Genomic DNA, 14,133 nt, shown 5'->3' with positions numbered 1-14,133 from the left:
AATGCACAGTAGTCATACGACAAGTGGGAGCAAAAAGTTTCTTCATAATCTATGCCTTTTTGTTGTGCATAACCCTTTGCAACAAGTCGAGCCTTATAGCAATCAATCTCACCATCTGGCTTTTGTTTCAACTTGGAAACCCACTTCATACTGATGGCCTCTTTTCCAAGAGGAATATATAAAGTCCATGTGTCATTTTCTAAAAGTGCATCATATTTTGATTGCATGACAGTCATCCAATTTTTTGAATTATGTGCTTCATCACAAAGATAGAGGTTCCTCAACATCACATAAGCTAGATACAGCCAAAGCATAACAATCTGATGAAGAAGATGCATGGCAAGAACCTAAATGAGCACGACTAGACAAAGGTGCATCCAACCCGCAAAGTATGCACCAGTCATTTTGGCATGCCTCTAGCATGTTCATTCTCAACCCTTTCCTCATCAAGTACATCATGTACATCTGCATCAATAATAGGCTGATCTGTAACATTTTCCAAAACCACCATAGGCTGTACATTTGCCTCATTTGAATTTACATTCGAACTTCCACCATTGAAAATAGGAAACAAACTGTCATAAATGTCCTGTGAGCTTACTATTTCTAGTACATGACAACAAGGGCTGAACAGAATCTTCAACAAACACAACATCCTGTGAAACCTAGATCCGATTTGTTTGTGGATGGTACACACCTAGAGTGGTATATGTGCTTTTGACGTCGAGTTGGCAGTCTATGATCAGTTTGACAGTTTATGCATCTCAATTGGTTTCTATACAGTGTGCTTTTGAGAGGCATTGCCCTCTTTTATGCTTTGTGAGTAACATACTTGGTCATTTTTTGTCTCGTATTTTGGTTGACATAGTCCCAAATACAAAGGAGACTTTGCCAAAATTTTCCCAGAATCTTTTGGTAGTTTTTTCACTATATCTACTAGCAAAGACTGTGACATTTATGACATAAAGAAGTTTGATGGCACTAATTTTCAGCTTTGGAAGAACCAAAGCATGATGTGCTTGTCCAAAAGAAGAAAAAGTTGCCTATTGCCTATGCGGCTAGACTTGAAGATATGCGCATGAATCAGTTTCAGTGGGAGGAGCTTGATGAGCTATGCAAGTCTACGATTAGACTGCACCTTGGTGAGTCGGTGTACTTTTCAACGTTAGAATGCACGACTGTTCATGCTTTATGGTAGAAATTATGCGACACTTACGAAAAGGATCGGCTAGCAATAAGGTTTTCCTGATGCGAAAACTTTTCAACCTTCATATGAAGGAGTCAGCTAGCATTGCCATCCATATCAATGATTTTGATTCTCTTTTTGCCCAAATTCGTGCACAGCGCATGGCCATTGATGATGAGATGAAATCAATCTTTTTGATTTGTTAGTTGCCACCGTCTTGGGATATCTTTTGCACAGCTATTAGTAATTCTGCTTCTAATGGTACGCTAAAGTACGATGATGTTACTAGTGCACTTTTGTCATAGAAGATGAGTCGAAAGACCATGACTAGCTCACATCATGGCGAAGCTTATCATGTGCAAGGGATGATAAGCAAAGTAAGGGCCGTTCTTTGCAACGAGAGTCCAAGAAAGAGGACAATAGAGATGCATCAAAGGGTAGATCACAGTCTTGTGGTCGCCGTAATGTTCAATGCCATTATTGTGATAAGTTTGGTCACATAAAGAAGGATTTATATACTTGGAAGCGTGAGAAAGAGAAGGGAAAAGGTAAAGGCAAAGATCATGATGACAAAGAGGAGAAACCAAAGAGTTTGGTTAAGATTGAAGAGCTGAACATAGTTCAGGATGACAGTGATGCAAGACACTAATATGTTGAGTGAAAAAATGATGTCTTTTATGCTGCACAGGAAACTCTATCTTTTCAGAGTTCTATGTCAGCTGAACTCCTTGTTAGTGGTGAAGTATCCCATACATGGATTCTTGATTCAAGTGCTTCGTTGCATGTCACACCTCATACGCATTGGCTTACTACATACGAAAGCCATTGGCTCTATTACACTTGGTGACAATTACTCTTGTGACATTGTTGGCGTAGGTGATATTGCCATGGTTATGGCAAATGGGGTGAAGTTTATCATCCATAATCTGCAATCTAATTTCGATTGGATGTCTTGATGACTTGGGTTACAAAGTCACTTTTCATCAGCAGTCTTGGCGTGTTACAAAGGGTCATCTTATTATAGCCCATGTTTCTAAAGTTGGTTCACTTTATCCTCTTTATGTATTTGATAAAAACAGTGTTCTTTTTGTAACCGAGCTGCCAACTGTTGCTTTGTGGCATAGCCGGTTAGGACATATGTCAAAGAAGGGAATGGAGTCACTCTCAAGTTTGGGCTACTTACCGTCTTTGTCATTTTTTGATTTTCCCTTTTGTGAGCACTGTCAATATGGGAAGCAAACACGGACACATTGTACACATTCTTTTGACAAAGCAAGAAAACCCTTAGAGCTTGTGCACAGTGATTTATGTGGGCCTATGCCTTCTAAATCCCATGGTGGTGCATCCTATTATGTTACATTCATTGCCGATGCAACATGGCATGTTTGGGTCTATGCCATGAAGTTTAAAGATGAGACCTTTTCTTGCTTCAAGAAGTTCTTATTGAGTGTTGAAACTCAGTTTGAACATAGTTGAAAGTTTTGTGCTGAGACAATGGTGGAGAATATCTCTCCAAAGAGTTTACAAACTTTTGTTTGAGTACGAGAATTAAGCGTGAGTTTACAGCTCCTTATACCCCTGCACAAAATGGTGTTGTAGAACGAATGAATAGGACCATCCAAGAGCGGATTATGTCTATGCTATCACATGCTAATTTACCACAAGTGTTTTGGGCTGAAGCATTTTACATAGGCGTGTACTTGATCAATAGATCACCACATGCTTTATTATAGTTTCGTGTACCTTTGGAGTTATAGTTAGGACATAAATTGTCTTATGAAAATCTCCGCACATTTGGCTGTGAAGCTTATGCACATGTACCCAAGGAGGTGCGTACTAAGCTAGATCCTAAGTCCAGGAAATGCATCTTCATTGGCTATGGTGTAGATGGTCAATTTGGGTATCGTTTATGGGATCCAGAAAGTCGATCAGTGATCTATAGCAGTGATGTTGTCTTTAATGAGACTAAGATGCATAGACAGCCAGTGAAAGAGGTTGAATTTTGAAAAGTGACATTTTTTGATGTATCACCACCTGTCCAGACATCTCTCGAGACGATTACTACACAGGCTAGTACGAGTTCTGATCAGCCGCGGAGATCTCAAAGAGTCTCACATCAGCCAGAACTTTTTGTTCCACCCGTGGATTTTATTTTGCTGAGAGATAGTGGTGAGCCTTCTTGTTACAAGAGGCTATGCTAGCCAATGATAAGGTTCATTGGGAACATGCTATGAAGAGGGAGATAACCAGTATTGTAAAGAACAAAACATGGGAACTTGTTCCATTTCCAAAAGGTAGGAAAGATTTGGTTGCCACTAAAGATATGGAGCTTGACCAATTGGATGTCATTACAGCTTTCTTACATGGTGATCTCGAGGAAGAGATTTATATGTAGCAACCTGAAGGGTTTGTGCTAAAGGGAAAGGAACATTTGGTCTGTAAGCTTCTCAAAAGTCTCTATGGCTTGAAGCAATTATCTAGACAATGGTATCAAAAGTTTGATGCATTTATGCGTTTCCTAGGCTATAAGCCCAGTAATGAGGATCCATGTGTTTACGTGAAAAGACAACCCAATGGATAGCTTATTATTCTTATCCATTATGTAGATGACATGCTTATTGCTGGTCATTCCAAGAAGGACATTGCTGACTTAAAAACCAAGCTGAAAAGTCAATTTGACATGAAAGATTTGGGTGAAGCCAATCACGTTTTGGGTATGCACATTACTCGTGACTGTAAGAAGAGAATTTTGTACCTTTCTCAAAAAGAGTATGTGCACAAGGTTCTTAATCATCTCAACATGCAAAAGGGGAAGGCTTTAAGTACTCCATTGCCTGCAAATTTGAAACTTAGCAAGAAAGATTGTCCCAAATCTGGTGAGGAAAAAGCTGCGATGGCTAAGGTTCCTTATGCTTCAGCTTGTGGTAGTCTCATGTATGCTATGGTGGCTACAAGACCTAACATTGCACATGCAGTGGGAGTTGTCAGTAGATTTATGTCTAACATTGGTAAAAAAAACATTGGGATGTTGTCAAGTCAATTCTCAGATACTTGAGTGACATTGCATATAGACACTTATGCTATGGTCGTGGAGAGTCATCCAGTCAGGGATTTGTAGACAGTGATTATGTAGGCTATGTTGACAGTCTTAAATCAACGACACGTTGGATTTCCACATTTTTTGGTTCTGCTATTTCTTGGAGATCCGTTCTTCACGACTGTACATCCATTTCTACCACGAAGGCAAAGTATGTTGCATTGAGTGAAGCATGCAAAGAAGCTATTTGGCTTGCTCGCCTAATGAAAGATCTTGGATTGAAGCAGTGTACACCATTTCTTCATCGTGACAGTCAGAGTGCTATTGCCTTGGCTAACAATCTAGTGTTTCATTCCAGAACAAAAAACATTGATGTGTGTTATTACTTCAGTCGTAAATGCCTGGCAAACAAGAGCCTTGATTTAGTGAAGATTCCTACATCAAAGAACACAGCGGATGCACTCACTAGAAGTCTGTCCAGCCATCAATTTTAGCATTGTCGTGAGTTGATGGGCATTGGGTGAAGAGTGGTTCTCTTCCATTCTTGTGGTCTCCCACATTGGCCATCAAGTGGGAGAATGTTAGGTTGAATGGCCATGTGGCCGGCCGCCCATCACTAACTGCTACTAACCCTAAAAGTGTACAACTATACACTTGTGTGAGCCACTAACACTAAGTACAATGTGTATTGTGCCTTAGTGCATAAGATAGAGAAGAAAGAAAGGGGACACACAATATGTTTCGGCTCTCCCCCTTGCAACCTATGTGTGTGTGGCTATGGTGGTGTGTGTGTGAGTGTGTGTGCGTATTCCTCTTCCTCTTCCACTATGCTCTCGGCTCCTCCCCTTCATTTGTGGCACCAAAGCATAAGCCAAATAGCCAAAAGCACGCATGTGCTCAATGGAAGGCTTTCTATCATGTCATGCTTCATATGGAGTCATAGAGTGCAAAGCTTCGTAGGATACCTGTTAAGTACATAAGTGGCACACATGATGGCCTCAAGCCAAAACAAATGCAACAAACTTTGACTTTTGACCACACATCGTGCCATTTCCGTAAGTGACCCGTTTTTCCTCTCAGCAACACCATTTTGTTGAGGTGTATATGCCACTCTACATTGGTGACTAGCCAAAAATGCATTAAATTCATAAGACATATACTCCCCCCTGGGATCTCAACGGAGAGTGCCCATAGTACATTTCGAGGCATTTTTAACCATAGATAGAAATTGTTTGAAGCACATATACCAACCGAGATAATAAATCCCAATCCCACTTACCCTATTGCAATGCACAACTCTAACCTTTCATAGATTAGAGGGGTGCATCTCTTCTTTGGCAGAGAAGAAAGAAACCTACGCTCTAATCACTAACTATCTAGCTCAGCACTCTCTTTATAGACAAGTAGAGAGGGGTAGGATGAGGGCAATAGAGTAGAGGAGAGAGAGAGAGAGAGAGAGAGAGAGAGAGAGAGAGAGAGAGCAATAGGAGATTTATCTACTCTTAATGCTCTCTCTCTACTCCTATTGTCCTCTATCTATCTAATATGATAGAGAGAGGGTAAAGAATAAAGAGACAGGTTAAAGAGAGCAATAGGAGATTTATCTACTACTACTCTCTCTATCCTCTCTCTAGTCTCTACCCTCTATTTTCTATCTCTACATTATATTGAATTTTAAACCTTAAATGTTATCTCCCTCCCTCCCTCCCTCTCTCGCTCTCTCTCTCTTTTTCTCTTTTTCTCTCTCACTATATCTCCCTCTCCCTCCCTCTCTCCATTCTCTCTATCTCCAACATCTCCCTCTATTCTTTCTGTGTGTGTGTGTGTGTTTCTCTATTCTCTCCCTCTATTTTGTTCTCTACCCTCTCTATTCCCTCTTTCTCTCTATCTCTATATCTCCCTCTCTATTCTCTCTCTCTCTCTCTCTCTCTCTCTCTCTCTCTAACTATCCCTCCCTCTCTTTCTCTCCTTCTATCTCTCCCTCTATCCTTTTCTATCTTTCCCTCTCTTTCCCTTTCTCTCTATCTCTATCTCTCATCTCTTTTTCTATCCCTCTCCCTCTATCCCTCTCTTTCTCTACCTCTCTAGCCTCTCCTTTTTCCTCTCTTTCTCTATCCCTCTCCTTCTATCTCTACCTCTCTAACCTCTCTCTCTCTCTCTCTCTCTCTCTCTCTCTCTCTCTCTCTCTCTCTCTTTCTCTCTCCCTCTCCCTCATCCTCTCTCTCTCTCTCTCTATCCCTCTCTTTGTCTTTCTCTCTCTATGTTTCTATCTCTCCTCTCTTTCTCTAGTCCTCTCCCTCTTTCTCTCTCTATCTTTATCTCTCTTCTCTTTCTGTCTCACTTTCATTTTTTTACAAAATTCAACATCTTTTAATTCAACATATTACGACGTCCGTGAAAATCAAACGTTCAAAAAAGTATCCAATGCTGCAGGCCCTGGGCAACCCCTACCCCATTTTTCCATCCCCTTTAGTACCTTGTTTGATTAATTTTTAGCCTCTCTTTTCTTTTCTTATCATTGCATTTTAAAAATTATATTTTCATTATTATTATTAAATTTTTAAAGTTTTTCTCTCTTTTTCTACTCATTATACTTTATTTAAATAAATTTTTAGTCATTTCTCTCAATTTTCCTATTGAAAATCTAATTGATACCTAATCTACTAATTGTTTGTTTTTTAGAGCACATGTTATTTTTAATAAATTGAAAACATATTTTTAGTGATTTCTATCAATTTTTCTATTGAAAATATAGCTGTCACCTTATCTAGTAATTAATTGTTTTTTTTTTAGAGTACATGTGATTTTTAATAATTTGGATGAATGAACATGTGTTTCTTTCACGCGTGTCTAGGAAGATTGGGATGATCGTGGCCCTCCAAACGGTGTCAAACATGATCGGTGGCTCAAGCACAAACTCTCTTGTCCTTGCACCAGAAGCCAATGGGCAATCCCTCGATTGAGGCGCATTGCTTTGGAGCATGTGGAGAATGAGGAGCTTTGGCGACCTCAAAAAAACCCTCGAGTAGATGAGAGAGCCCCCCCCCCCCCCCCCCCCCCCCCCCCCTCGCTTGAGGATTCCCCTCACTGGTCTGTGTTTAGTGGTGGTGCTCTGGCAGGCAAGGTTGAAAGACAACGACAAGAACGACTGGACAAAGGTAGGGCTCGTGGTGACCTTCCCACTAGCTCTACTTCGATCGCTCCTCCACATGTGTCTCAGGGACACTTTGAGCTTGAGGATATGCACATGTTTGACATCATTGATGAGTTGTTGGCTCATGAAGGCAACATGTGCGCTGAAGATTGTAGACCATGCACACAACGGGCGGTAGCAACAAAGGACACGTTGATAAGTGCCTGACACCTCTTTACGAGCGTGCACAATACTCGGTGCTCCGGACATTATTGGAAGTCCTTAACTTGCAAGAAAAATTTCGTTGGCACAATGCAAGTGTAGATGCACTCCTTGGATAAGTTCTATATATGGCTTTTTGTACATCTCTCTCCCTTCGTGGTGTGGGCTTGCATTTGTATTAATAATATTTTTTGTTGTAGTTTGATGGGGAAAATGATTCTTAAATATCACCACAGGCCTCCGGATCTCTGACGAGCTAGATCGTATGTCACTACACTTGGCATGGAGTATGAGCACATCCACATGTGCGTCAATAATTTCATACTATACCGCAATGAGCACACACATGCTACCTCATGTCCCATGTGTGGAAAATCACGATACAAGACCGAAGTGAGCAGGATGCACCTACCTCGCAAGGTATTGAAACATTTTTCACTAATCCCTCACATTCAAGTCTACGATGGAGCTTCTCACATGGTACGCCAACCATCGCTCGAATGATGGAATGATGCGTTTCCCTGCTGATTCACCTGCATGGGGCACATAGAGACTGAGTGGCGAGAGTTTCGGCTAGAGACTCGACACTTGAGACTTGGGCTAGCTAGCGATGGTGTCAATCCCTTTGGCAGCGAGTCCACTTCATGGAGCACTTGGCTTGTGGTGATCACCAACTACAATATTATTCCACCATGGGAGACAATCAAGAGGGGCAATATACTTCTTTCCTTGCTTGTGTGGGGGAAGTACAAGGTGGTGAATATTGATGTATACCTTGAACCCCTCATTGAGGAGTTGGAGGAGTTATGGAGAGGCATCCCCGTTGTAAATGTCTCACTTCCAAAGGAGAGGAGAGCAGCCATTGTGAGGGGAATCCTTAGGTGGACTATGCATGACTATCTTGAGCTTGGAGAGATTTCTGATATGAATCATTTCATTCTTCTCTCTAGTTACCATTTGTAGTTTGAAGCTTCTCTCTAACAATGTGATATGTGTGCAGGGTTGTCCACATCGGGCCACAATGTCTGCCCTACTTGTGGCCCATCATTGGTGACAGAGAGGCCGAATGCCTTGCACAAGGTAATCTATCCAAACAACCATGATGTCTTGCCCCAAGGTCATAGCAAATACAAGTCTCCAACAAATGGTAAGATGCCACTAAAGTGCACGATTGCAGATTGGGCAACTATCTGGGAAGAGCACTACAACAGTGATCCGGCCCTGACTACTCCACCAAAAGGCATGTCAAGGTATTCCATATTTTTAAGGCTTCCTTTAAAAAAAAATAAAACACCTCTTTGATCCCATGCACATATTCAAGAATGTAGCTCACATCCCATGGGACCACATTATTGGCAAAAAAGACTCATTGGGGGCGAGGGAAGATTTGAGGGCCTTGAAACTTATCCCGGCCTCCGCCACTCCACGTCGAGCCCCCAATGGAAATATTGTGCTTCCTAAGTGCCATGGATTCTAGACAAAGAAGAGCTAGATAAAGAGAAGAGTGCCATTGTGTCTATTCGCATACCAACAAGATACATGCGGTTACTAAAGGAAGCTTTCACAAAAGCAAACAAAGGTGAAAGCATTCAATTGTATGGGTTGAAGTCTCATGATTGGCACACAATGCTAGTTGTAATTATTTCTCTATATTATCTCACTCTCCCTCATTTTGTCTAGATATTGATTTGTGCGTATGACTTTCTCTCACTTCCTCGTTTACTATTTTGACATCGTAGTTCATTTTGCCGGTGAGTATGTGCATATGCCAGGAAAAGAAAGTGAGGGAAGCTATTTTCAAACTCAGAGAGTGAGTAAGGTACACCACATCTCCATACACCTAAACTTCTCTATGTACACAATACCCTCAACAAGCACTTAGTGTACTCTTGTGTGTTTTCTTGTAGATTTGTAAGCTCCAAAGAAATTGAAATAGATGCCATCCCTACTGCTCAAACGCTTTGGCGTAGAAATCGTGTGTGTCATTGAGGATGCATTTCCTTGATCCATTCTTCTTAGACAAATCCACCTCTTGGTTCATGTGGTTGAGGAGATCACTATATGTGGAGTAGTGTATGAACGATGGATGTTGTAGAGAGGTTTTTAAAGACTCTCAAAGATTTTGTGTGGCTAAGGTCCCAGCCAGAGGCATGTATGGCCGGAGGGTGGATCGTACAAGAGGCATTTGTTTACATTTCAAGGTATTTGGCACAAGTTGATATCTCAATGCCCACATTTGGTCAGATGAGGAGGATGCAAGGATGACTTCACACTTGCCAAGTGGAAAGGAAAAATTATTTAACATGGATATGGATCTATCTCGAGTGGTCAATAACTATTGTATCCTTAATGCAAAGGTTATGATCGATATGTGGATTGACTAGAGTGCATTATAAATCTCATACTGTGCAGATTTGATTACTTTCTTAGTGAATGTTTCTCTAATATATATATCGAAAAGAAGAAAAATGTTTTTAAAACTGAACATCTAGTTCGTATGCCTTCAGTATTAAATCGAAAGCAATGGAGTTAAATGTCGACACAAGTGGTACGAATAATACAAAGAGTAAAAAAGCCCCTGACAAAGAGTGGGATTATGCTCACAACATATGCGGTTGATATATGGAGTGGCAATGTTAATTTATGCTGCACTCCAAAATTAGGTGGTGCACCACGTATTAGGGACCATTTTTTGGGTAGCATTAAAAATAATTGTAAGAATATGAACATCTTAAGGCACCTACAATTGCTAAGCGTTTGAGAGAAGATCTCACCAAAAAGGGTGGCAAGAGACATCGGATACATAGCTCTGTTGGATGCAAGTCAAGAGCAGTCAGAGCCAAATATTAACTCTACTGATCTTGTGGTGACACCAACTAACCCTGCAGAATAGCGTGCGCCAGGAGAGGAAATATCAAGCAGCGTTCCTTTTAAGCGTCACAATAAAGGTGGACTTGGAAAATGCATCAAAAATCATTGCATCAAAGCTTTCGAATGCAGTCTCTAGAAGAAGCATAAACACACTCGCCAAAGCGATTTTTTTTTCACTCTGGTAGACATGGACATTTAGTGCTCTAGTCATGGTAGACAACAATCATTGGAAGGCCACTGGAAGAAAATCGGTGAGTTTGGCCCAGGATTTTCAGCCCCTTTGTATCACACGATACAAAATGATCTCTTGGAAAACTGTTACATCGAAGTCAAAGAGCGTGTTTCCAAAATAATGCTTGAAAATATTTCACTTTCAGGATGCACAATTGTGAGTGATGGTTGGTCTAATGTTCAAAGAAGACCATTGATCAATGTAATGCTGGTTTGTCCAAGGGGAGAAAAGTACATAAAGGCGATTGACAGTTCTGGTGCAATTAAAAGTGGTAAAGACATTTTTAAGGTCTGGATTAATGCAATCAAAGAAGTCGATGTTGAACATGTCATTCAAGTAGTCATGGACAATGCAAAGAATTGTAAAAATGCTAGCAAATTATTAAAAAAGTGCTTTCCACACATTTTTGCCAATGGTTGTAATACGCGTAACTTAAACTTAGTGCTGAAGGATTGGTACACTAGTGAAGAAACCACATAGTTTGCCAAAATAATTGAAACAATGCGACAAGTTGTGAAATTCATCTTGAAACGACAAAGAGTGCCGATTTGTACAGAATGTGCATGTTCAATCACAGTGTACTTATTGCAGAGAAGTAATTCCAATGTATAAAAGTGAATGCAAAACCAAGGAAGTTTATCCTTCTAATTGCACGGCCTTTGATGAATGGCAGCTTGAGCAGAAAAAAAAAGTGAAAGAGAAAATTACATGTCTACATGGGTCCATAAACAAGGCTGCTTGGTGGAGGAGTGTAATGGATGCATACCATGTAATGATGCCCGTTATGTTCTCAATTTGCAACCTTGATCAGGAGGCACCAAATATGGGCAAAGTGTGGATGACATGGTGGTCAATCCAACAAAGTCTTGATCCTAAGGAGCTAAAAGAGTTTGTAGTAGAGAAGGTGTGGCAACTACCATTCTCTGTCAAACAATGAAGAATTTTGGCCAAGTATTTTTATGCAATATGGGAGAGCGCTCATAGTCCACTCCATAGTGTGGCTTACATGCTCAATCCAAAGTATAGAAATTTAGATATGATGTCCAATACAGAGGTGGTCAGTGATTTCTAATACGTGGTCAACACGTTCTACTCCAATGTTCAGGACCGAATTGATTGTATCAAAGAAACTAAAAGAAGGTCCTTTTGTGAATGATTTTATACAGTCAATGGCATAAGAGAAACCTTCATGGAAGTGGTGGAGGATGAATGGTCGAGAGCATTACTTGACCTTACGTCCGCTTGCAATGAAAGTACTAGCATAATATGTAGCAAACTCAAGTTCAGAGAGAAATCGGAGTATGTACAAGTATGTTCATAGCACTATTCGCAACAGATTATTAGTAAACAAAGAAAAAGAATTAGTGTATATGTTTTATAACAAAAAGACATTTCATCACAATGAAAGTGTTCCTTAGCCAACCCCACCGTAACGGGTGATCTAGGTTGAAATCCATATAAAAGCATAAAAATGGACTAAACCCTGTAGTCACATGCTTTGAACTATTATAACAAATTTCAATATAGGTAAGTAGTCTTCCCAATTGGTTTGCTTCTTGCTAACGTACACTCATAGCATATCCTCTAGCACTTGATTAACTCTTTCTGTTTGACCATCCGTTTCTAGATGATCAGTCGTACTTAGATTAAGTTTAGTTTCCAACTTTTTGGAACACAGCTCTCCAGAAGTGATTATCGAACTTTTGATCTCTGTCACTAATGATACTAGCTGGAAGACCGTAGAGTTTATATATATGCTCTACAAATAGCCGTGCTAATTCCGATGTCTTAACCATAGTCTTAGTGGGAATGAATCGACCCATCTTTGTAAGACGGTCTACAATTACCCAAATGGCATCATGGCCACGATTTGTAGTAGGTAGTCCTACTACAAAATCCATAGAGATACTCTACCACTTACCTTGTGGAATCTCTAAAGGATGTAAAAGGCCACCTACCTTGAGGCACTCTACCTTATTAACTTTGCACTGTTGGAAGTTTAGTATCTACTCTTGAACATCATGATGTAAGCCCAACCAATAAAATTGCCGTCGAACTAAGGCATACCTCTTACAAATACCTAGATGACCAGCACTTGGACTATCGTGACACTCAAATAAGATTTGGCGCCTAATGTCTGAGTCCTTTGGCACACATACTCTATCTTTGTGGAGTAAGTAGCCATCATCAATGGAAAAATTCTTCCATCTCTTAAGCTCTTCTTGAGTAGGGGTGGAGCTCTGTGTGTTAGAGTTTCTATCTGCACATGCAGAGACATGTTGATCTGACTGTTCAGAGAGATGTGAGTGTGAGGATCCCTTTTTAAAACTGCACTCTACACTTTAGCATATGATTGATCGTGTGCACACTTGCCACGTAATAACTCCAAAAATCCACTCTTTAGTTTCGTGAAAGCAGGTGAATTAATCTGAGGCATCCGACTTAGTGCATCCGCTGCTACATTATATCGCCCCTTGCAATATTGTAGCTTACAATCATAATTTTGAAGGATTTCTACCCATGTAGCTTTACGACCCTTCAAGTCTGTTTGAGTAGTAAATGATTTGATACTCTCATGGTCAAAAACTACTTCAAACTCGGCACCATATAAATACTGTCGCCACTTTCGCAAAGCGTGAATTATGGTATAGAGCTCTCGCTCATAAACATAATAATTTTGTTGAGCTCTAACTAACTTTTTACTTTCAAAGGCTATAGGTCTTCCCTCGTGAAGAAGTACCACACCAATGGCGTTATCACTACCATCAATCTCTACCACAAACGGCTTAAGTGGGTTGATGATTGCTAGGATGGGAGCAGTGGCTATAGCTACCTTGAGCTGTTTGAAAGTGCGTTTTTGGGCTTCTTCCCAAGAAAAGGTCTTACCTTTTTCTTTAAGTTGATCCGTCATAGGAACAGTGATTTTGGCATAGTCACAGATATACTGTCGATAAAATCCAGCCATGCCTAAAAATATATGAAGCTCCTCAATCGTGTTGGGATGTGGCCATCGAAGAATGGCAGCGACCTTTTCAGTGTCCATCTTGATGCCAGAATAAGAGACCACATGACTGAGGGAATGTATCTCTGTTTTAAAGAAATCGCACTTGCTTTGCTTAGCATACAACGCATGAGCTCGTAGCTGTTCAAACACTAATTGTAAGTGTTCTATGTGTTCATCTTCAGTCTTACTGTAAATGACAATGTCATCAAGTAAAACCACAACAAATTTTCCAAGATAGGGATGTAAGACACTATCCATGAGTGTCATAAATTTAGCTCGAGCATTGGTTAGACCAAAAGGAATAACCAAAATTTCAAAATTCTCGAACCGTATTCTAAAGGTAGTTTTGGAGATATCTTGAAGTAGGATACGTACCTAGTGGTATATTGAACGAAGATCTATCTTTGTATAGTATCTTGCCCCGTGGAGTTGATCAAACAACTCATCC

The sequence above is a fragment of the Adiantum capillus-veneris genome, chromosome 23, assembly GCF_014529385.1.
Source record: "Adiantum capillus-veneris isolate H3 chromosome 23, ASM1452938v2, whole genome shotgun sequence".
NCBI lineage: Eukaryota > Viridiplantae > Streptophyta > Polypodiopsida > Polypodiales > Pteridaceae > Adiantum > Adiantum capillus-veneris.
This window is presented reverse-complemented; position numbering follows the sequence as displayed.